Source organism: Palaemon carinicauda, chromosome 17 (assembly GCF_036898095.1).
Source record: "Palaemon carinicauda isolate YSFRI2023 chromosome 17, ASM3689809v2, whole genome shotgun sequence".
NCBI classification, from domain to species: Eukaryota; Metazoa; Arthropoda; class Malacostraca; order Decapoda; family Palaemonidae; genus Palaemon; species Palaemon carinicauda.
The window spans coordinates 37,072,773-37,098,710 of NC_090741.1; positions in this window are offsets into that span (position 1 = coordinate 37,072,773).

The following is a 25,938-nucleotide window of genomic DNA, read 5'->3' on the forward strand; positions in this document are numbered from 1 at the left end:
TCTGTATTAAATAATTTTTTTTTTTTTCTGGAGACAAACTTAATTTTTCTAATTGCCAATTTATATAACCTGACCGTTTATACATTAATTTTACTTCAGATGTTTGGTACTGTTTTTACACATATGGATATTATATTGTGAAAGCTATATTTATAGGTTAGCTCAGTGACCTTTTAGACTCGCCTTTTTCTATTAATAAAAAAAAAAATAATCATCATCATCGTTAACAACTTTTAATCAGTGACTTAAACGCCACAATGTTCAGTTAACGTCAAAGTAATGATAATTGTAGTTGAAATGTAATCCGTATAAACAGAGCGTTTGATTTCGGCTACACAATGCTCAGTTTGTAATGGGCACTTTCTCTTTAATCCCAAATTTAGTTCTCCACGCTGTTGTGTTAGGTCCACCTCTGGTAAATGTTACAAGGAACCATATTCAATTACCGTTCCTGGAATCCTGAATCCTGGAATCTTGGCAAATGAATTGTATCGGGGGTTTCTTTGTCTAGATAGAAATAAAAGTATTCGGAATTTTACTCGTCTCTCTTACACTTAATGATCTTTATACATTGTGAATTTTCATTACCTTTTGAATTATCTTTTTAGCTGTGGAAGATTTGATTTGCCTTGGTCAACCTATTATTATTATTATTATTATTATTATTATTATTATTAGCTAAGCTACAACCCTACTTGAAAGATCAGGATGCTATAAGGCCGAGGGATCCACCATGGAAAAATAGCCCAGTGAGGAAAGGAAATAAAATAAATCAACTATAAAAGTAATGAACAAACAATTAAAATAACATGTTTTGAGAACAGTAACAACATTGAAAGAGATCTTTTATATATAAACGGTAAATAGAGACTCGAGTCAGTCTGTTCAACATAAAAAACATTCCCTGGAAATTTGAGCTTTTGAAGTTCCACCGGTTCAACTAACCGCTTGTTGGTCCCGAGTACAAGTCCTTGGCAGGGGTTGGTAGATTTTCATTGGCAAAATGGCCTTAAGGTCTGTCAGCTAGGGATGGATGTTTGGGAGAAGCTTTCTGAGACGTCTACGGTAACTGTCTGCTTCCCCTAGGTCCTAACAGGTGTGCAGATATAATGTGTAACTGATATGTCCATTGACTTTGTTGTTCATTAATGATTTTTTTTTTTTTAAACTTAATAATCTTTGAAGATTTGAGATTGTATTTTCATCATCCTCACTTTCATAAATTACTTAGGATGATCTGAGATTTTGATTAGACGTCTTTACTTCAGACAACCATTGGAAAAAATAGATCATACTTTTTCACTGTATTAAATAATCCTGAGAAAATTTGAATTTTCCAAGTTTCTTCCTGCATTGTTAAAAAACCCCAGTAATTATAATGCGAAATTCGCCGTAAAAATATAGTGTTCTCCGCCGCATTTCAGTAAAATGCAGGCGACCGTAATTTTACCTTACTTTGTCATTATCCTTTACGGATTGGTGACCATAATATCGCTACTTTACGTCAACATATCCGTTTTTCAAACGGTAAATGTCTGGCAACATTTATTCCAGGAATTTTACTGTTTTTTTTTTTTTTTTTGCTGCAAATATTTTGAGGCCCTTCTTTTCTCCTACTCGGTTCTCCTTTTTGGGAGTAGACAAGGACAAAAGGAGTTACACATTCTCTTATCCTTTACATTGTACACTATTCTATCTTATTTCTCTTCCTCTTGTATTTTATTTCAAGTTTTTATGGTTTATATGTGAAAGATTTATTTTAAGGTGGTTACTGTTCTTGAAATATTTTATTTAGATTGTTATTTACTTCTCTTGTAATTTCCTTATTTCTTTTCCTCACTGGCATATTTTTCCTGTTTGAGCCCTCGTGCTTATAGCATCCTGATTTTCCAACTAGGGTTGTAGCTTAGCAAAAAAAAAAAAAATAATAATAATAATAATAAATGGGAAACGCGGTTAGATTGATACTTAAATGTGATAAGTTATAATTTCGGAATACATTGCAAATATCTAAAATTACTAGTTTACTAGTTACATCCATCAACGAAGTTGGAAGGAGGTTATGTTTTCGCCCCTATTTGTGTGTTTGTTTGTTTGCTTGTGAACAGCTTCCTGGCTACAATTTTAATCGTAGAGTAGTGAAACTTGCAGGGATTAACTGTTATGTAAAAAGCTGGAAAAGATTAAATTTTGGAATGTCAAGGTCAAAGGTCACGGTCAAGCAAAATGTCCAATTCACGTATTCAGCCATAAGTGCCATAAGTTTAGATATCGTTGCCACAGAGACTTCAAACTTGGTTCAGATTTGAGTATATGAAAATCCACGCCAATTAATACATGTTAAGGTCAAAGATGGGGCAAAGTCAAGCAAAAAGTTGAGAAACAAGCAGCCGTGGCGGAGATCTGCGCTCTACTGAGTGCCCCTCTAGTTATGGAATAGAACAAGGTAAATTTCACCTATGTCTAATGTAAAATGTACATCATACATACATGCAAACATACATATATGAATGCTTAAACATCCTGGAAGAGAATCCAGCAGATTCAGTGCCTAAGTAATGTAATGTATGCATTAATCTACGCACAATCCAAGCTCATGCATACACAAATACATATATACATAATTACCATTTGTAATTAAGAAGCCTCTTGGAACATACAGGCATAAACTCGGTGCAGACGCAGCTGTGTTTTAGCCCAGGATAAGCAAAGGATTATCCTTAAAGAGCATAGGAATCGAGCCTCGTGGAACGAGAGAGAGAGAGAGAGAGAGAGAGAGAGAGAGAGAGAGAGAGAGAGAGAGAGAGAGAGAGAGAGAGAGAGAGAGAGAGTTGTAGTGCCCCGAAAGAAGGTCCCTTTATAGCTGTTGTTTTAAGTGGTGTGTGATGTACAATGCTTGTACTTAAACAAGTTTCAAAAGAGTTATATGCTTTACTTTGGGTGTTTTTTCTTTTTGCAAGGACTTAGAGATTTGGGTTCCAAAGAAGTGTCGCTTAAAACAATTCGTTGAGAATTAGAGAGATTTTTGGAAAGTTGTCAGTGTTGTGTAAATCGCAATTACGTGTTCACGAGCACACACATTTTCTCTCTCTCTCTCTCTTTCTCTCTCTCTCTCTCTCTCTCTCTCTCTCTCTCTCTCTCTCTCTCTCTCTCTCTCTCTCTCTCTCTCTGAGTAAGGATACCTTAACGCGGAGAAAGGGTTTGTGTATCGCCATGAGCATCATAGCTGCACTAGTTAGGGTCACCTATACTAGCTTGGTTTTCTGTGAGCGATCAGACAAAAGTCTCCCACCATCACCAATCCGCAGTGGCCAGCGTGGTGATGAAAAATGGCCAAACCCCAGACATGACTAAGGACATGTCTGAGACCTTTGTCCTGCAGTGGACTTGGAAAGGAGCCATTTATTATATATATATATATATATATATATATATATATATATATATATATATATATATATATATATATATATATATACAGTATATATATATATATATATATATATATATATATATATATATATATATATATATATACACAGCATATATATATATATATATATATATATATATATATATATATATATATATATACACACACACATTTATATATATATATTTATATTTATATATATATATATATATATATATATATATATATATATATATATATATATATATATATATATATATAGACACACCTCTATTAGAGCTTATTAACAGCCTGTTAACTCTGCTTCTCAAGCCACATTATTGTCCTGTGCAGAAAAGATTCATTTGGGAAGGAGAGAGAGAGAGAGAGAGAGAGAGAGAGAGAGAGAGAGAGAGAGAGAGAGAGAGAGAGAGAGAGAGAGAGAGAGAGAGATTTTTATTTACAGAAATTGTCTATATCATTTAATGAAGCAAACCTGTTCAGAATTCAATTTACGTTCTCATGACACGTGCACATAAAAAAAAAAGAGATGATAAAGACCAAAGTAAATATATATATAAACTTATTCATAAACATGGCAAAGTTTAAGAGCATTAAGCTTCTTTTTTTTTGTACTGTAATCCTTACATTAAGGAGTCGGTTGCGTAATGCGTTATCCTTAATGCCTTCTATAAAAACACTCTCTTTCACTAAATCTCATCTCTCTATATTATCCTTTACTTTATCTTGCCATGTAACACGTTCCTCTCAAGCCTACCTCACTCCCTACTCACCATCCTTCCTCAACACGTGCCCACACCATCTCAGTCGTGACACGTGCTCTGTCTTGAGCCCTCCACTCACGTGGTGGCTTAGATTATAATAGTCATTAATATATGTAAATAATGTCAATCAACCTACGACACTGGGGCAAAACTTGAAATAATATCATGAACAGGAATTGTGGATACGGAAAACTTATGATTTCGAGGTAACAACTTTATTTTATTCACAAATTAAGTGACAAACCAGAATATAGTTACAAGTAAACTCAGACTTTGTGATAAAAGAAAGTACAGTTTAATATCAAATCAGCTTCAGAAATCAAACATTAAACTTGCACATCCAAGTAGGAGGGGAGGAGCAGTTACAATGATTAAGTAAATTACTTGTTGCTACTCTTGAGAGTTAAGGTTAATATTGTGGCATATATCGAGGACAGATACTAAGTCCAGCAAAATAAAAGGGACTAACACTAATTCTCAAGGGGTCACAGTGGACGCAAACGACACTTCTTTGCAGAACTCTTTCTGCCTATCTTTCACTGACATTGTAGCGTAGGGTGACCTTATATTCACTTCTCGAGTAGGGCTAGGGAGCGCCCTAATATTGCTGTAATGGCATCCTGATTTTGAAACAGCCATGTGGTCTTTTGCTGATACTGCATAACTGCGACATGACACCATCTTTCTCTCTCCCTCCACATCAACCTGGGTACGATACAACTTTTTGACCAGCCAGCTGAGATATGTGAATAACACATGGGCATTACGTATTGTTTGTTACAATGTTTTGGATAGCCCAAACCATATGTCGTGACATTCTTATCACCCTGTAACCTTTACTACACCTGTCATTATTCTTATTTTATCATTTTCCAATCTTTCAAGTGGTGATATCCCCATAATCCACCTCAGCATTCTCATATCTGTTCTCTTGAGCTTTGCCTCCTACTTTTTTCCTAGAGCCCACGTTTCCGATTCATACGTTAACACCTATCTTATTGTCTTATTACTGTACTATAAATCTTGACTATTACCTTGATTGGCATTTTCTATCACATACCAGTCCTGCTACCTTCTTCCACTTTCACCAGGCTGCTTTTATCCTGTTCTAAACTTCAGCCTCAGATCCTCCCTCCTGACTTATAGTAGATCCCAAGTATCTAAATTGTTCCACTTGTTTTATAACCGAGCCTCCACTTTCATGTATAGGTATCTTGTCCCTACCTTCCTTACTGCTCACCCTAACTTCAGTCTTATCTACATTAACTCTCAAGCCATCCCGCTTCAAAGTGTCAAGCCACTCTACAACCCTTCTCTGTAAGTCTTACTCATTTTCAGTGGTAAGCACAAAATAACTTACATATAGCAACTCCAACAACTCTTCATTTTTGAGCTCTTCTCTTAACACATTCATGACCAGCGCAAATAAAAACGGGCTTGAAACTGACCCCTGGTATAATCCAACGCTAACTTCAAAGGTTTCTGTTTCCACAACTACTGTCATTGCTTTTGTTCTTGTTCTTTTATACAACATATCAACTATTTTGACCAACTTCTCTGGGACTTTCCTCTTCCTTCAAGTAACAAAGCACCGTTTTTCTTGGGATTTTATTATAAGCCTTCTCTAGATCTACAAAAACACAGAAGAGTTTTTGGTTTCCCTCAAGCCTCTTTTCCTGTAGCTGCCATACTATAAAGATTGCATCTCATGAATCCATACTGCTGTGTCTCAATCTTTATTAATCTCTCTAAATCTCTCATCTAGTACCCTTACACTTTCAAGCTATGCTCTTAATGTCTTCATCCCTATACAATATATTTCTATTTCTTATCCTTGATGACTCCCTGTTGCACCAAATCCGGGCTTTGCCTTTTCCTCAAGTTTGAAATCTTATAGATATCCTTTTCTCTTTCCCATGTTTCTAGCCTTTCATTCAATTGCTCTACTGGTCTTCCAATAGCTATACCTATTTTACTCCTAGAATCCTCTTCTCTGTAATGTTCCTCTGCAACCTTTCTACACATCATATCCAATGGTTTTTCCCATTAGTGCCTTTGTTTTCCCTACACATCTTTCTTTCATATTCTCCCAGATATCTCCACTCGGTTACCCTGTCCAATCTTTAAGTTAAACCTTTCCAGTCGTTTCTCTCACAATACTCCTAAATTGCTCACCCTTTTCCCCATTTACAATTTCAAACCTGTATTCTAAATCTTCTCTTTCTTTTCTTGGGTTTTCTACCTTTCATTTTAAAAACCATCGCTACCAGTCTATGTTGTTCAACTCCTCTAACCAAAATTAAATCTATTCGGCTTTCGACTCCTCCACTTTCATAAATTATCTGGTGCGTATCCAACATTTGAAACCAGGTGTTCATACATACCAATTGAAAACTCTGAGTTATCTCAAATATATACACTTCATTCTTATTTCTAATTCCAAACCCATGGCCTCCATATACTTCCTCATATACATTTCTTCTCTTCCTCACTCTGCCATTCATGTCTGCTCTTATGATTAGGTACTCCTCTTTCACTCTTCTAATAGCTGCCTCAAACTCTTGTCTTAATAATTCTTTCTTTTGTTCTTGGCAACCCATCTGAGGAGTATATGCTGCAATTATGTATTCCCCATTATGATTTGAATCTTTAAAATCCTATCATTTACTCTCTTTACTTCTTTACCCTCTTTAAAACTTTCTTTAAATTGGTAGTAGGTTGGCCAGGGCACCAGCCGCCCATTGAGATACTACCACTAGAGAGATATTGGATCCTTTGACTGGCCAGACAGTAATGCATTGGATCCCTCTCTCTGGTCACGGCTTATTTTTTCTCTGCCTACACTTACACAGAATAGTCTGGCCTATTCTTTACATATTCTCGTCTTTCCTCATGCACCTGACAACAATGAGATACTTTTAACACTTCTTCACCCAAGGAGTTAATTACTGTACTGCAATTTGTTCAGTGTACTTTTCTCTTGGTAAGGGTAGAAGAGACTCTTTAGCTATTATTATTATTATTATTATTTACTAAGCTACAACCCTAGTTGGAAAAGCAGTATGCTATAAGCCCAGGGGCTCCAACAGGGAAAATAGCTCAGTGCGGAAAGGAAAAAAGGAAAATAAAATATTCTAAGAAGAGTAACAACAATAAATATCTCCTATATAAACTATAAAAACTTTAACAAAACAAGAGGAAGAGAAATAAGATAGGAGAGTGTGCTCGAGTGTACCCTCAAGCAAGAGAACTCTAACCCAAGACAGTGAAAGGCCATGGTACAGAGGCTATGGCACTACCCAAGACTAGAGAACAGTGGTTTGATTTTGGAGTGTCCTTCTCCTAGAAGAGCTGCTTACCATAGCTAAAGAGTCTCTTCTACCCTTACCAAGAGGAAAGTGGCACTGAACAATTACAGTGCAGTAACCCCTTGGGTGATGAAGAATTGTTTGGTAATCTGTGTTGTCAGGTGTATGAGGATAGAGGAGAATATGTAAAGAATATGCCAGACTATTCAGTGTGTATGTAGGCAAGGGGAAAATGAACCGTAACCAGAGAGAAGGATCCAATGTAGTACTATCTGGCCAGTCAAAAGACCCCATAACTCTCTAGCGGTAGTATCTCAACGGGTGGCTGGTGCCCTGGCCAACCTACTACCTATGCTATGGTAAGCAGCTCTTCTAGGAGAAGGACACTCCAAAATTAAACCAGTGTTCTCTAGTCTTGGGTAGTGCCACAGCCTCTGTACCATGGTCTTCCACTGTCTTGGGTTAGAGTTCTCTTGCTTGAGGGTACACTCGGGCACACTATTCTATCTTATTATTATTTTTTTTTTCTTCCTCTTGTTTTTTTTAAATGGTGTGTTGGGCAGGCTTAATAGAAGGGCCATGGATGCCTGGTGGTTTATCAAGAGGTTGTCTTTTCCTTTTTCTGATTCTTTTTCTTCTCAAAACCATCCTTACTGTCCTCCCTTCAGTTGAAGTGGCTATCCTGGAGGGTATTTAGCTTTGCATGGTGTATCGGTTCCTCCATGTTGACAAGTTTTTCCGGACTTTTACTATAGTCTATGGGTATCATCAATCACTTTATTTATAATTCTGTACATATTGTTTTTGCTATAATTCTTGTTAATCTAGGTTTTAAGTATGATGTCTCTTTTTTATTTCTATTAATTCTTATGCTATCTGGAGACATTGAGCGAAATCCGGGATCAGTACGTCCTAGATTTCGTCAATGTCTTCTGTATTGCAATATTCGTGGTCTTCATGCAAATATCCAAGACCTTACAGTTGCGACCAGACAGTATGATATTCTTTTGTGCTCAGAAACTTTGGTTTCTAATATGAGGCACTCATCTGAGCTCCTTATAACTGGTTTTAAGAAGCCAATAATGTTGAAACGTGATGCTATCCCTAGGGCCAGGGGAATGGCGGTGTATATTAGGACTGAGTACCCTGCTTCTCATAAGCCCTACTATCAATGTGGATGTTATGAGATTCAGGTAATAAAAGTTTGTGGCAGGCATAACAACTTTTATTTGTGTTCAATCTACCGGAATCCAGACATGGATGATTCTATCTTCGATTGTCTTCTTACCATTATGGCTAAGATACAAGAAGATGATAGAAAGGTTTCTTTTGTCTTTGTTGGGGATTTTAATGCTCACCATAGGGAGTGGTTAAGTTCTATCTCTCTTACCGATCGCCATGGCTTAAGAGCTTTAGACTTTGCCTCTGAATCAGGCTGTGAGCAAATCATAAATGAAGCTACTCACAGGTCTGGTAATTGCTTGAACCTCGTATACACTGACTCCCCTGGCGTTATAACTAGTAAGGTTGGTTCTCCAGTCGGGACATCTGATCATGCCTTGATTTCATTAGTAGTGAAGACTGAGCAGCCTGTCCCTGATATATCATACTCTTGTGAACTTTATATGAAATCCCAAGCAGACTGGAATGGGGTTTTGCATGATCTTTTGTGCTTGAATTGGTCAGAATTATATAGTAGTGTAGATCCTGTTGTCCCTTTGAATGAGAATCTAGTCAACATAATTGATAGGCGTATCCCTTCTCGTGTGCTAAGGTACTGAGTGAAGGACAAACCGTGGTTCAATGACGATTGTAGACGTGCTTATTTGGAAAAGCAGGAGGCCTATCACCTTTGGAAGGGTAACAGATCAGATTTGACCTGGAACAACTGTACTCAGCTTCGAGCTTTTGCTCAGAGAGTTTATGCCTCAACTGAAAAGGAATACAATTTAACCATAAAAGAAACCCTTTCTGGTACAACTCAGGAACATAAATGGTGGTCTACCCTTAAATCTGCACTCTTTGGTGTAGATGCAACAGTTCCTCCTTTACTTAAACCAGATGGCTCAGTCACACATTGTCCAAAGGAAAAGGCAACCCTTTTGGCTGATGTTTTTGACAGTAAACAGAGTAATGAAAAACTTGAACTTCCTCATTCCTGTTTTCCTGAGGCTAAACTAACTAGTTTAGCTTTTCAATCTCGTGAGATTAAAGCTCTGTTGATGGACCTTGATGCTTATGGAGGTGTAGACCCAAATGGTATTTTTCCTTTTTTGTTTTTTATAAAGACAGCAGATTTCTTAGCTCCAAAGTTATCTGTTATTTTGCGCAAGTTAGCAAGAAGAGGAGCTTTTATCACTTGTTGGAGAATTGGTAATGTTACTCCTCTATGTAAATGTGTTTGTGGTAGCTCAAGTCACACTGATTACCGCCCAATTTCCATAACTCCCATATTATCTAAAGTTTTTGAACGTCTTCTGGCAAAACGTCTTAATAGGTTTGCTGAAGGTAATCACCTACTCCCTAGTTTGCAATTTGGTTTTCGTAAAGGCCTTGGAGCATGTGATGCCCTTCTTACAATCTCCAATGCTGTACAGAAATCCCTTGATTGTGGTCAGGAAGTTCGTATGATTGGCCTTGATCTTAGTGCTGCCTTTGACCGTGTTAATCATGAGGCCCTTGTTTTCAAACTAAAACAGTTAGGAGTGGGTTGGTCGTTTCTTAGCATTACTATTGATTTTTTAAGTATAGATCTCAAAGAGTTGTTGTTGATGGGCACCATAGTGAGTATAGGAATGTGATATCCGGTGTTCCACAGGGTAGTGTTCTTGGCCCATTACTTTTCATATTATATACACATGACATGTGGTTTGGCCTAGAAAACAAGCTTGTTGCATATGCAGATGATGCTACTCTCTTTGCATCAATTCCATCCCCTGAATGTAGATCTGGGGTTGGTGAATCCCTTAATAGAGATTTAGCTAAAATTAGTGCATGGTGCAAATTATGGGGTATGAAGTTGAATCCTAACAAAACTCAAAGTATGATTGTAAGTAGGTCAAGGACGGTGGCTCCTCAACATCCGGATCTCAGTATTGATAATGTTTCTTTAAATTTGTATGATTCTTTTAAAATTTTAGGTGTGATTCTCGACAGCAAATTTACTTTTGAGAAACACATTAGGTCTGTGTCTTCTTCAATTGCACAAAAAATTGGCTTATTGAGAAAGTCTTTTAAGATTTTTGGTGAAAAATCTATTCTGAAGAAGTGTTTTAATCCTTTCATTCTACCTTGTTTTGAGTATTGTTCTCCTGTCTGGTGTTCAGCTGCTGATTCTCATCTTAATTTGTTGGACAGAAACTTATGGTCTATTAAATTTCTTATTTCTGATCTAGATATTAATCTTTGGCACCGTCGTTCAATTAGTTTATTATGCATGTTGCATAAGATTTTTCATAACTCTGAATCCTTTACATTCAGACCTTCCCGGACAATTCTATCCTGTTCGTAATACTAGGCAGGCAGTTAATTCTAATAGCCAGGCCTTCTCCATCATGAGGCTCAATACTACACAGTATTCTAGAAGTTTTATTCCAGCTGTTACCAAGTTGTGGAATGATCTTCCTAATCGGGTAGTTGAATCAGTAGAACTTCAAGAGTTCAAAGGGGGAGCAAATGTTTTTATGTTGACCAGGCTGACACGAGTCTTTTTATTGTTTATATATGACATATCTGTTTTTGACGTTGTTAATAATTTATATAGGACATATCTGTTTTGACGCTGTTACTGTTTTCAGAATGATATATTGTTAATTAATTCTCATCATTTATTTATTTCCTTTCCTCACTGGGCTATTTTTCCCTGTTGGAGCCCTTGGGCTTATAGCATCTTGCTTTTCCAACTAGGGTTGTAGCTTGGCTAGTAATAATAATAATAATAATACCACTTTCTCCTTCCAGTTATTACCTATTATGACCCCAACTCGGTTTCTTCCCTCTTGTGACCCGCTGTATTAGAGTTATACCCATTTTTTATATCTCTAATTCCACTTCCTTTCCATCTTATCTTCTGCACATATAGGATCCTCCTCCTCTCATCATATCTACTATCTCCCTCAATCTCCATGTTAGAGTACCGACATTAAGTATTTGCTCTGAGCTTCTATTCTGTCACTACCTTCTTTGGCCGTAGTCGTGAATCCTGCAGTACCCCTTGTCATTTATCACACCAGCAAGGGGATCCTGACATGTGTTGCTTACAGTGGACACTCTAGCCACATTCAAATTTCTAATAGCATCAGCAGGCATTGTTGATTTGGCACAGAGTTTTTACGATCGCATGCCCTTGCAGTCATGAACCTCAGTTATTGGCTGTGAACCTAGCCTTTTGCTAAAAATACAAGACTGCAAGGTAACGGTCATCCTTTTAGTCGCTTAAAACGTTACACATGATGTATGATGGTAATGTTCTTACAAGGGTTGATGTGTCCTATAGGTAACGTCTCTGCCTGGTGATCGCCTGACTGTGGCCCAAATCCCGCTCAAAGTCGTTAGTTCCTTTAGTTTCTGCAACCTCACCATCCTTGTGAGCTAAGGATGCGGGTTTTGGGGGAGCCTATAGGTCTACCTGCTGAGTCATCAGTAGCTAATGCCTGGCCCTCCCTGGTCTTAGCTTGGGTGGAGAGGTGTCTTGGGTGCTGATCATATGTATATATGGTCAGTCCCTTGGGCATTGCCTTTCTTGCTAGGTCAATGTCACTGTCCCTTGCCTTTGCCATTCATGAGTGGCCTTAAAACCTTTAAACCCCTTCCACAGGGGTTATATTATACTATATTATAATCAGTGCATTCCAGAAGAAAATGGTTTTCTAGAAGAACACGGAAGTTTCGAGAATCGAAAAGGAAAATAATGACCTTAATAAATGTCTAAAAATAACCAGTCATATAGTATTCTTCTCGTGTGTAAAATGACCCTGTTATGAATAATAAAGTCTTGGAAGCTTTAGTTGATGTCTGAGAAGTGTCTATTATCCTGTTATTTAGTATACTCAACACTGCGAGAAATGGAGGATAGGGTAAGGAACCTGGTTTTAAATGTATTCCACCCCTTTTGCCCCACCACAGATCACTGGCTTGCCTTCATCCATCCCCAGCTCACCTCTTTAACCACTTTCTTTCTCTCTCTCACTGTGTCTATATAAATTAGTGTATTTCGGAAATAGTATCCGAAATCATTCTAACTTTCGTTTCACACAACCGTTTAGGTAAAATTCAAGGCGTTTTTTCTGTATAAAGGTCCACCCTCCTAAAAGTGGCATATGAACGGGGCCCTCCCACGCTCATATGCATCAAGCTTGCCATATGGGTACCTTCAAAGCCAAGCTAAGGCAGTTATCTACAAAGAGAATGGGTACTTCTTGGAAAAAGGCAAATAGACCACCTATACTGCCACCCTTAAAAGCAGTTGCCTGAACAACTATGACATCAAAGACAATTGAAATAACAATTAGAAGAATTTGTTCTGCTTTTCATCAAAGGCTTGACAAAAAAGCTGCACCATAAAAAACAAACGTTCTCCTCACAAAAAAAAAAAAAAATGACTTTGATAAGTGTGTGTTGAGAAGTGTCTTAGGGTTTTATAACAGAAAATAAATCCAAACTGAGTGCAAGATAAAAGACCTCGTCGAAAAATTCTGCTACTGTGGTTAGAAAATTTCTTAAGCAAGGTTCTACTGAAATTAGAATTCAAATTTGCAAAGGTTGATTCCTGTAAATTTCCTTAGTTTACCTTGATATAATTTGGGTAAATGAAAACTGCACAGTTGGAAGAGGCTGGATTGATACATCATCTCAAGAATTAAAGGAGTCAAGCCTAAACCTTTACTTCAATGATGGTGTGGAAAAAAAGTCAGTGATCTCAAAAATACACGAGAAAGTTACAAAGAGTTACACGGGTTTTGGATGTCTCAAAGAATTTTTAGTCCAGCCGAGGAGACTCCATTTACTCTTTGGTAGAGCGATTTAGTTTAAGCATTTAGAGAGTTCTTTTGGTCTTGTCTAACTTATTCTTGAACCCGTTTACTGTGCTACTGTTTACTACATCCACTGGAAGTCTATTCCAAATATTTGCTATTTTGTATGTAAAGAAATTGCCACATTGAGTGGTGTTGTATCTTTTCGGTTCCAGTTTGTATCCGTTATCTCTGGACTGATTTGTGCTAAGCGTGAATAGATTGTTGTAATCTATAATTGTTATTCCTTTAAGAATTTGAATGCCTCTATTAACTGCTTTCAGTCTATCTATATCCTTCTAAATACTTGATGCCCAGAATTGGACTCTGTATTCTAGATGGGGTCTTACTAGTGATGTGCACAGCTGTAGTACAGAGTCTTTGTTTCTCTATTTGAATGGTTTCTTTATGTAGTCTATTAGTTTCTATGCTTTCTTTTCAGCTTTCATGCTCTGTTTGGTGAACTTCAAATCCTTGCGGATAATAATACCGAGATCTTCCTCCTGGTCCACACTTTCTATTTCAATACCCAGGAGTGAGTAATCTGATTGTGGGTTACTATAACCTATGTGCATGACTTTACATTTACCATAGTTGAAAGGCATTTGCCATTTTCTGGACCATTCTCCTAGCTCCATCAGATCCTCTCTTAAGGCTTCTACGTCTTCTAAGTTCGCAACATTTATGCCCAATTTACTATCGTCAGCAAATTTGGCTATGCTACTAATTAATCCTAAATCTATGTCTTTAATGCAGATAAGAAGTAGCAATGGTCCAAGGACGGATCCTTGAGGTACTCCGCTTGTAACAGCTGCCCACTCTGAAGCTTCTCCATTGATTACAACTCTCTGTTTTCTGTTTGTTAGCCAATTTTCGATCCATTCAGCTGGCCTGTCAATGATGCCTAGTGCTCTAATTTTGACTTAATTTTTTATGAGGATCTTTGTCAAAAGCCTTTTGAAAGTCTAGGTATATGGTGTCAGTCGCCCTGTTTTTGTCATAAATGCTAAACATGTGGAAAAATTTCAAAAGATTTATCACACATGATCTCTTTTGTCAAAAATTATGTTGGCTGTCTATCAGAAGATTGTTTTTCTCTATATGTTCTACTATAGAATCTACTATAATTTTTTGAAAAGTTTTGCAAGGCATTGAAGTTAGACACTAGTGTGTAGTTGCCAGGGTCTTCTTTTGGCCCCTTGTGGTTTCTTTCTTTCATTAGCTGTCTTTCGGAACATTTTGTAAAAGTGTGGGGTTATCTCTTCTTCTAGTTCTATAACATCTCGTGGATGAATATCATCTGGACCTGGTGCCTTCAACCTACTGAGTCCTTTTATTTTCTTTTGGACATCATCCATTGTAAAAGTGATTCTATTTAATGTTTATAGTCATTCATATTTGATAGCTGGTTCTGGGACGGTCGTTGATTCTTCTCTAGTGAATGCAGTTGTGAAATAGGCTTTCATCAGTTCAGCTTTTTCCAAATCACTTGTTATAATATTACCCTCCGAGTCTTTTAATGGGCTAATGTTATTTTTGATTGGTTTTCGACTGTTACATATGCAAAAAAATTCTTCTGTGTTTCTTTACTAGTTAAAGCCACTCTTTTCTCTTCCTTAATCCTGGCCTTCCTAACTAGTGTATCTACTTTTCGGCTTAAGCTCTTGTGCTCAGAAATTTCAGGAATTGAAGACTGTGGACCCATTGATTTATGTTTGCTGTCTTCTTATTGCATTGGCAATTTCTCTGTTGAACCACTCAAGGTGTGGAGTTCCATATGGTAAAAATTTTCTGTGGTATACATGTAGCTCTTTTTCTTTATATATTTCTACAAATGAGTCCTATTGTTTATCAATGTTCCCTGTTTTATCGTATTTTAAATTCTTGGTGTATTCCTTCAGTTTTATCCAGTTTCTATGTCTTTAGTCTAGCTTTTTTATGATTTTCCTTTCTTTTAGATAAGGAATTTTTACCTGAAACCTATCTATTCTGTGGTCACTTTTACGAATATTTTCGCCTACTGAAACACTGGATACTAAATTTTCTTCTGTTGTTAACACAATATCTAGTTTGTTATTTCCCCTGGTTAGATTATTGATCCACTGAAGAAGGAATTCATTGTTGACAAATTCTAGTAGTCTATGTCCCTCTGTGTTTGATGTAGAATTCATAGTGTCCTAGTTTACTGCTGCATTGAAGTCTCCCATTAGGACAGCTAGCTTATTGTTAACTTCTTGTCCAAGTTGTCTATGCAGATCGTTGTCCTGTTCTTGTGTTTGATGTGGTGGTCTGTATATTACTAGTATGGATGTGTTTTTTCCTATGGTGTTGATGTTTGTACCTGTCAATTCACATCCGGTTTATAATTTAATTTCTATGGGGTTTAAGTGATTTTTAACATAGAGTATTACCCCTACACATTTTTTGGTAAGTCGATCCTTCTTAAAAAGCTTGAAACATGGGATTTCGTATTCTCCAATAAAATCCTTCATTTTTTCTTGAATCCAGGTCTCAGTAATGCCTATGACATCTAGTTCCTCACTAGCTATCATTGTCCTGAAGTTTTCCATTTTTTCTAACTGATTGAGCATTGAATTATGCCACTCTGAGAAAATGTTCTATCTTTTTTTTTCTTCCTCTGTGGGTTTGCTAGTTTCCCTGATTTACTAGTGTTTTAGTCTTACTTTTATCTGTATTATCCAAGTTTTCTGCCAAATTTTCTCTAATTGTTGTTGGAGGATTTTTTAAGGGTCTAGTATGTCCTTGGTCTCCTGTGTGTAAGTAATTGTACAGGCTGAGGTTAAATTGGTTTCCGTATACTCTCTTGCTTTCTTCACTAAAGTGTTCCATCTCTTCTGTATAATTTTCCACTTTCTTTTTCTGGCATGTAGACTTAAGCCTTTCGTTTATCCCTATGGCCTTACTGAGGGTAAAGTGGCTGACATTAGTCTTGGAAGAATATCTTTATCAATAGTATTATTGGTCTTGTTTCTAGCAGTTTTTACAGTTTTTTTTTTCTAGCTGTTTAACCAAAGGTTCTGTTTCTCCAGCAGTATCCTTTCTTAGGAATAAGTCATTTTCATTTGCCTGTACAATAATAGCGGTCTTCTTGTTCTCTGTTATAGTTTTACTGGCCCCTTCTATCTTCTGTTCATTGGACCTGGATTAACAACGACTCATCTCCCTCTTTCTCTGCTAGGGAGGAGAATAGGTTTTTGGCGTCAGTTACATTTCTAGGCTGGCTACCTTTCCTCTAGTGGGTTTCATGAATTCTCTGTTTATGTTTATTTCCTCTCTAGCTTCTGTCCTTGACTCTAGCTTATTTTGTATTTCTTGGATACTAATCCCATGTTCTACATCATCATCTATGACTTCTTTGTTCCTTACTTCTAACTGTTGGAACTTTGACATGACCTCTTCAATTGTTTTCTTAGTGCTTGGTTTTCATTTTTCAATTTCTCTATTTCCTGTTCTCACTTACAGAATAGGCATACACTTTTACTGTACAGGTTAGCAGTGCACCCTTCTTTGTAGTCTACACACCATTTGTTTATTTGGCATTTTGCACATTTGTGCTTCAACTTCAGTTTCTCATTCATTTTTAATTTCTCTGTTATATTGTCTAAAGCGCCAATTTGGAAATCTCAGCTAATAACTTCTATAATTATTAACTTTGTGACCACTTGTGTAAAACGGGGGGAGGGAGCGTGGAAGATAATTACCCACCTGCTGCCGCATCTGCTTAATCCTGGGTGACTTTCCATCTTCTTTGTCCCTAACCTCCCATAAGTGCTCCCAAACCAACAGTTAAGTCTCCTCAAAGTTGGGCTGTCCCTAACGTGCCGCAGCTCCCAACTGACCAGCACAAGGCAGAAGCCTGTTTTCTCGCCAATATTGACCGTGGAAGGCCAGCAATTACTGGGATTTCCGAACATCCAGACTCTTAGGTACTACTGAGTATTACCAAGAAGCAGCAACTGGGTTTTTGAGTTGGCCAGGACTCCAACAAGGCACAAAAGCTATGTGAACCTCATGCGCAGTTGAGCCTGTTTCGCTAGGGGTCGGTCTCAGGGAGTGGTCAGTAATTACACGTTAAGAAGTGTACTTTGTGGGGCACTAATAGCGCTATTCCGTTCTTGCGTCCCCTGTCACCCTGGAATTCCTCCGTCCCAGTCTCTTGAAACCTGTGAGCTGGTTCCTACCGTTGGTTATGAAGGTTCCAAAGCCTCTGCTCTGACGCATGAGGTAGTTGTCAGCTCCTTAATGTCGATATGTGTTTAGGCTAGTTATAAATAGCCGTTGTATTTAAATACTTAATGTATTTTTTTTAAGCCAGGAGAGATCGAAAGCTGAGAGTTTATATGTATATATATATATATATATATATATATATATATATATATATATATATATATATATATATATATATATATATATATATATATATATATATATATATATATATATATGTATGAATGTATGTATATATGTATACATATATATATATATATATGTATATATATATATATATATATATATATATATATATATATATATATATATATATATATATATATATATATATATATATAAAGTACAGAGAGAGAGAGAGAGAGAGAGAGAGAGAGAGAGAGAGAGAGAGAGAGAGAGAGAGAGAGAGAGAGAGAGAGAGAGAGAAAATTTTTTTTTGAAAATACACCAATTTATATATATATACAGTATATATATATATATATATATATATATATATATATATATATATATATATATATATATATATATATATATATATATATATATATAAAGTACAGAGAAGAGAGAGAGAGAGAGAGAGAGAGAGAGAGAGAGAGAGAGAGAGAGAGAGAGAGAGAGAGAGAGAGAGAGAGAGAGAGAGAGAGAGAATTTTGAAAATACACCAATTTATATATATATATATATATATATATATATATATATATATATATATATATATATATATATATATATATATATATATATATATATATATAGTAGAGAGAGAGAGAGAGAGAGAGAGAGAGAGAGAGAGAGAGAGAGAGAGAGAGAGAGAGAGAGAGAGAGAAAGAGAGAGAGAGAGACACACACACACTCACACTCACACACACACACACCTAGAGCCTACTTAATCGTCCATTTCTCGCTGCGTTGAGTATAGGCATAGTGTTGTTTTATCTCTTGGTGCTTGTTGTATGAATGCTTGGTGACGACCTGAAGTGTTGGTAGTTTAGTAGGTTTACATTGCCGGGGCATAGCGTTCCCTCGATAACTGATGATGCTGTGATTTAATGATGATTTAGTAACAATTTAATGATTTTTAATAACGTTGTGATGATATAACGATGGTCTACAGATTTGTAATAGCAGGAGCGTGGTTGTTCAGTGACATGGTGACAGTTTAGTCATCTCACATAGCTTGAACTGTGATGTTTAGAATTTCATGGATTAATGGTGAGATGGTGATTGTTTTAGTGACACTGCAATGGTTTAGTGCTTATCAAAGCTTAGAGTATGAATTGGTTTTGTGATCATTCGATTCATCTCATAATCAATATGAATATTAAGGCTTCGTTATATGTTATCATTTGAAGCACTGTGACTTACTGTTCAGACAGAATTGGTTTCGTACTTTGGAAAGCTTATGAGGATTTATTGATAAGCTCAACTTGAATGCTCCTTCAAATAAGCTCTGAAAGTTCACAGTTTCGCCCCCGCTCATACAAGTACCCGAACATCTGTCACTTCATTTGTTTGCGAAGTCGATTTATGAGTAACACAGGACGAGGAAGGTTTCCTAGGAGGGATTCAGTATTTCTGGAAGGTGAAACAAATAATTTTTAGGGAAAAAACTTATTTGATATTAGTTTAATGTTTTGGTAAAAGGTAAAAAATTTTTTTTTTTTCAATAGAAACTTATGTGATATTAGTATAATGTTTTGGTAAAGGTAAAAACTAGAAAAGTACTTTGAGAGTGCAGACCTCCGCCACGCCAACTTCTTTCTCGAAATCAGGTGGCCTTTCCCAGATGGTCCTCCCGAAACGCCCAGGTGATAACTTTTTCTTTACCTAAATTGTAAACTTAGCATTTAATACCAAACTTAGTCTTCCTGATTTTGACTTCCCAACCATGAAGAATGACGTTTTCTCAATTACAGGCAGAACGCAGTAATACAGAAAAGAAAATTATTCGAGCTATTGAGAAAATAGACTGCAAAATTAATGCTACTGAGGCAGCCATTGTTTTCAGTCAAATAATAATAATAATAATAATAATAATAATAATAATAATAATGATAATAATAATAATAATAATAATAATAATGTTAATAATAATAATAACAATAATAATAATTATAATGATAATGATAATAATATAAAATTATTATTATTATTATTATTATTATTATTATTTTTCTAAGCTACAACCCTAGTTGCAAAAGCAGGATGCTATAAGCCAAAGGACATTAGCCCAGTGAGGAAAGGAAACAAGGAAAAATAACATATTGTAAGAAAAGTAACAACATTGAAATAAATATCTCATATATAAACTATAAAACTTTAACAAATCAAGAGGAAGAAAATTAAGATAGAATAGCCTGCCAAAGTGTACCCTTAAGCAAGAGAACTAATGATAATAATAATAATAATGATAATAATAACCCTATTTGATAGTCGCATACTTCTTCTAGAGTCAGTCCTCGGAGATGATTCACAACTCATAACATTGTCTTATAAAAGATCATATTAAAGGGTAATGAATATAGTAGAATATAACTGGTTGTGTATTGTTCAATGGTCTTAGATGTCAGCCAGAGACAAGAACATCAGAAGGAAATTCTGGACTTCCTAGAGTAAATGCAGAGGCAGTTTGGAAGGTCCTAAAGTCAGACTTTATTACCTCCGCTAACGAAGTTGGGAGGAGGTTATGTTTTTGCCCTTGTTTGTTTGTTTGTGAACAACCTCCTGGACACAAGTTTACTCATAGAGTAGTGAAACTTTCAGGGAATAATTGTTATGTTAAGATGTGGAAGTAATTAAATTTTGAAAGACCTTGGTCAAAGGAAATTCTAGACTTTTTAGAGTAAATGCAGAGGGTGTATGAAGATCCTAAAGTCAGACTTTATTACCTCCGCTAACGAAGTTGGAAGAGGACATGTTGTTACCCCTGTTTGTACGTTTGTTTGTTTGTGAAAACTTCCTGGACACAATTTTACCCAGAGTGGTGAAACTTTCAGGGATTAATTGTTTTTTTGAGACGTGGAAGTGATTCTATTGTGAAAGTTCTAGGGAAAAGGTCAAGGTGAAGGTCGAGCAAAATGTCGACGGAATTCACCGTAAAGCAAGCTGGTTTCTAGAAGTTTCTAGAAGTAAGCTGCTGTGGCGAAGGTGTGGACTCGGAGTGCTTTTCTAGTTTACCTCGATAAGAGAAGTGTGAAATAACCAATGGTGCTGGTAGCTGTGGCATTGTCTCGTTGCTTTCTGAGCCTTCCAGTTTTAGTGTAGGCGACCCGTCAAGAATGATGGTTAAATATTCAGATAGATATGCACACACTCACAGATTCAACCCTTCCCCCCTTTCCTAACTACCTCTCGGGTTACCCCCTCTTACCAGGGTATGACTACTCCCTCTCTCCGTACTTGAGGGATGGGGAGAGACTTGAGTTGTCATATGCATCTCAATGCTGCTCAGCGTGACAGGATATATATATATATATATATATATATATATATATATATATATATATATATATATATATATATATATATATATATATAGCCAGACACCTTCTCTTTATTATATAGGGGAGGCTTACTGCACGCACCCAGATGCTATTATTTTTAACAAGTTTACATTTTTTTTTATTTCTGGAAGAGGAGATGTTACAAACCCGGGTTTTGAATCTAATCAAAGCATATTGCTTTTCGCACGTGACAACAACTTTGGATACCGTTTGGAGGTGTCCGGGTCTCAGAAATTCTCCATTTTATATCTTTCCCTTATCTCCTCCCCCTTCTCGCTCCTTTCTTAGGCTAATATCTCCTCTCTCTCTCTCTCTCTCTCTCTCTCTCTCTCTCTCTCTCTCTCTCTCTCTCTCTCTCTCTCTCTCTCTCAGTGGACGGGGAGGGAATAGAATGTGGTCTCCTTTGATCTCTTCATATCTTTTTACTTGCAAGACAAAACCTCTTTCCATGAAGTCAGCTCTTTGGTTTCAAACTTCGAGGGTCTTTACCTTTTTTTAAACATGTATGGATGATGCATGTACGTTTTTTAATGTATATAGCTTCCTAATGTTTCGTGTTTTATTTCGTATGCATTAATGTTTTCCTTTTTATATATACAAATATAAAGCAAATTTCATCTTTAAATCCCAATTTTTCTTTCTGAAAACTTTTAGTTCGTTGGATACATTTATGCTTTTACTATTGGCTTCCATTTAAGTCGGTCTATAAGATGAATATGTGTAAGTATAGGGAACCTCTATAATGTTATGGAAATTTTTTCACTGAAGGTTAATGCAACAGTTAAATGTAAATATATGTACATACGTAGATTTTGAATTTACTTTTCTTCATGGAAGTGGTAGGTTAAAACTGAATGCAAGTGGGGAAAGGAAATAAGAAAACAAATAAATTACGAGAGAAGGAGAGAAGTGATGAGCAAACTAAAATAAGATATATTCAGAACAGTAAGAAAAATAAAATAAATATTTTATATATCAACTAAAACTTTAACAAACAAGAGGAGGAGAAATAAGATAGAATAGTATGCCAGAGTGTACCCTCAATCAAGTGAACTCAAGGGATAGGAAATATGTTAATAAAGAAGTTCTAAGACAAAAATATTTGAATGTGTAAATGATCATTACTCTTTTGTTTTCTCTGGAGTCATTTCTGTAAGGGAAAACAGCTTAATGTTGAATTAAAATGTGTATAGCCCTAAATCATATTGTTATTTTTTTTTTTCTTGCTTGATGGTACACTCGGGCAGTTCTAACTTATTTATCTTTCTCTTGTTTTTTAAAAGTTTTTTTTAGTTTATATATGAAAGATTTATATTAATTAATGTTACTTTTCTTAGAATATTTTATTTTAATTGTCAATTACTTTATTTGATTAATTATTTCCTTTCCTCACTGGACTACTTTCCCTGTTGGAGCCATTGGGCTTATAGCATGCTGCCTTTCCAACTAGGGTTGTAGCTTAGCAAGTAATAATGACAATTATTAATATTCTGCCATTATCTACTCAGATCCAGTCTCGGCTAGATGCAGGGAGCTTCTGAATATCCAAAGGTAAGTGAATCTTATATTGATTTTTTTTTTTTTTTTTTTTTTTTTTTTTTTTTTAAGGATTTGAAATTATTGCAACGAGTCTTAAGACAGGCATAGGTAGGTCTACAAGAATAGACCGCTTGACATTTATTGTATATTGAAAAAGGGTTTAGTTTATAGAATAATAATTTAAAGGCTGGGTAAAAGGCGTATACCAATAGGTTAAGTGGAATTTATTACATATTGGTAATTGGGTTCATGGGATGTTGGTTATAAAGATACATATGAATGTGATCCCAGGGAAATTAAAGTTTTGATTTTAATTTGTTGTTGGTTTATATGCATTACAAAGGAAAGATATTTTTTGTTTTGGTTGAAAAAAGTTATATATTTTCTATTGGTTAAAAAAGCAGATATTTTTTTTTATATTAGTGAAAAGGCAGAGATATATTTTTTGTATTATTTAGAAAAAAAAAATTTTATTGGTAAAAAAAGCAGAGGTATTTTTTGCATTGGTTAAAAAAAAGAGGTATTCTTTGTTTAGGTTAAAAAAGGCAGATATTTTTTTTTCTCTTGGTTAAAAAAGCAGAGGTAATTTTTTGTATGGGTTAAAAAAGCAGATATTTTTTTTTATTGGTTGAAAAAGCAGTTTTTTTGTATTGGTGAAAAAAAGCAGAGATAGTTTTTTTTCTGTAATGGTTAAAAAGCAGAGGTATTTTTGGTATTGGTTAAAAAAACAACCTTTTTTTGTTGTTAAAAAAACAGATATTTTTGGAAGTAGTTAATAAAAGCAGATATTTTTTGTCTTGTACAAAAAAGTAGATATATTTTTGTATTGGTTAAAAAAGTAGAGAAATTTTTGTATTGGTGAAAATTTCCGTCGCCTAATGTTGATTATACAATCTTTATATTTTGAGTTGTATAACTGTTTTCAAACTACTCTGATTTAATAATGATGTTAATTTCTATATTTCATCTATTTCTTCTATAGAAAATATGTTAAATACTATTGTGTTTTGCTTATATTGATGTTGCAATATTGTGTTCTAAATTTCCGGTGCATAATGTTAGCTATACATTTTCTATTTTTGTTGTTGTTACTGAATTGTTTAATTGTTTTAAAACTACTTTGATTTATTAATGATAATGACTTCTCTGCCTCTTCCATTCTTTTGAAAATCTGTTAAATACCAGTTTTTAATTGTCTATATGTCATGGCTGTGAAATCTACCTTCATCCGGAAATCATATTTTGTGCAATCAGGTTACCACATAATGAGGTTCGCTTTGCTGTCGGGGAGTAAGGTGATTAGTATGAATTAGAAATCCCATATTTTCAGATTAGTATAATTAGTCTTTTACGTGCAAATAACGATCGTTTCAATAGCTATTTTACTTCAGGTACCGTTTTTTCATTTTCGTAGGTTGTGGTGCCTCCCGGCTACCACAGTGGTAACATGTTCGTCTAGCATTAGCAAGGCAGCAGATCGATCCCAGCTCGGGACCATGAGTTTAAGCTGTTTACTAGGGAAGGCCACAGTTGGGAGTTGGGATTACCCGGCTGACGTTCTGGTGAGCATCTATTCTGATGAAAAAAGAACTGAAACCAGACTCCTTTACTTTTACCTTTATATCGAGTTTAATAAAAATCGTTTATGTGCTGTTTAATTATTTTGGGGGAGGATGATCAAAGAGGTGTACATTACATTGATCAAATGTAACTTAGGTGTTCAGTTTGCTTATGATTGTAAAGGCAGTAATGATTAAGCCCTGTCTTGCTGTGACCTGCATTAATTGCCAGAATTCAAGATGTTATAGCTTAATATCCCAATATTTTTATTATAAGACATTGTATTTTGTTTCTCTCATTCCTTTATCTTGTATTTTACTTCCATTTCATCATTTCGTCCATCCCTTATATTTAAATTGATTCTTTTTACTTCCGCCAACGAAGTTGGAAGAAGGTTATGTTTTACCCCCTGTTTGTGAACAGCTTCCTGGCCACAATTTTAATCGGAGAGCAATGAAACTTGCAGTGATTAACTGTTATGTAAAAAGCTGGAAATGGTTAAATTTTGGAAGGTCAAGGTCAAAGGTCAATGTTACGGAAGAGCAAAAGGTCGAGAAATAAGCTGTCGTGGCGGAGGTTTGCGCTCTACTGAATGCCCTTCTAGTATATGTATGTGTTCCCTCAGTAGCTGACTCGCTTCTTGAATAACCGGCTACTCAGTTACTCTCCATCAAATTCTTTATCCCTCATCTGTATATTAATCTCCGGCAATATCGTTTAATTAGATCTTTGTGGCTGTTGTTTATAAAATTTCTCACAATTCTGCCCATCCTTTGCAGGTTGATCCTCAAGACCGCTTTTTACAGTTTATTGATGAAAGAACTCTTTTAATGTTACTGATCTTGAAATATGTTATTTCAATTGCTCATTACTTCTCTTGTAGTTTATTTTTGTCCTTATTTCCAATCCTCGGGTTATTTTTCTCTGTTGGAGCCCTTGGGCTTATAGAATCCTGTTTTCCCAACTAGGGTTGTAGGGTTGTAGCTTAAACATCCTGCACTAGTTGTAGGTGAGCAGTTAATTCCAACAGTTTTGCTTATTCTTTCATAAGGTTCAGTACTAGATTTCATTCCAGAGATCTCCTTAACTGTGACCAAATCGTGGAAGGATTTTCCTAATCTTTGAACCGGTGGAAATTCAGAAGATGAAATTTGGTGTAATTACGATGTCGTTGAGAACGTAGAAATAAATTTAGTAATCTATTTTGTCTGTTGCATATGTATTTGAAAGTTTTGCTTATCTTGTTTCACATTATCTTTGTTTAGTTTTATTGGTATAGTTAATTCGCAACTTTAATTTCCGTTTTTTCCTCCATGACTGAGGGGAGGATAGTAGGTTCATCCTTGATAAGATTCTTGGACAGGATGTGTTACACTATGCTAGCGGTACTTTTAGATTTATTTCAGAAGTAGTTCTTCTGAAAGCTAATTAAACTTTGTTATGACATCTTCGCTATTATAGTTTAAGTTTAATTTGTTTTTATTCTTATTTTATAGTAAACGATATAGGCATCAATGACTCCCAATGTCAGAATGCCAGACAACTATAAATCAGTCAGTCAATCAA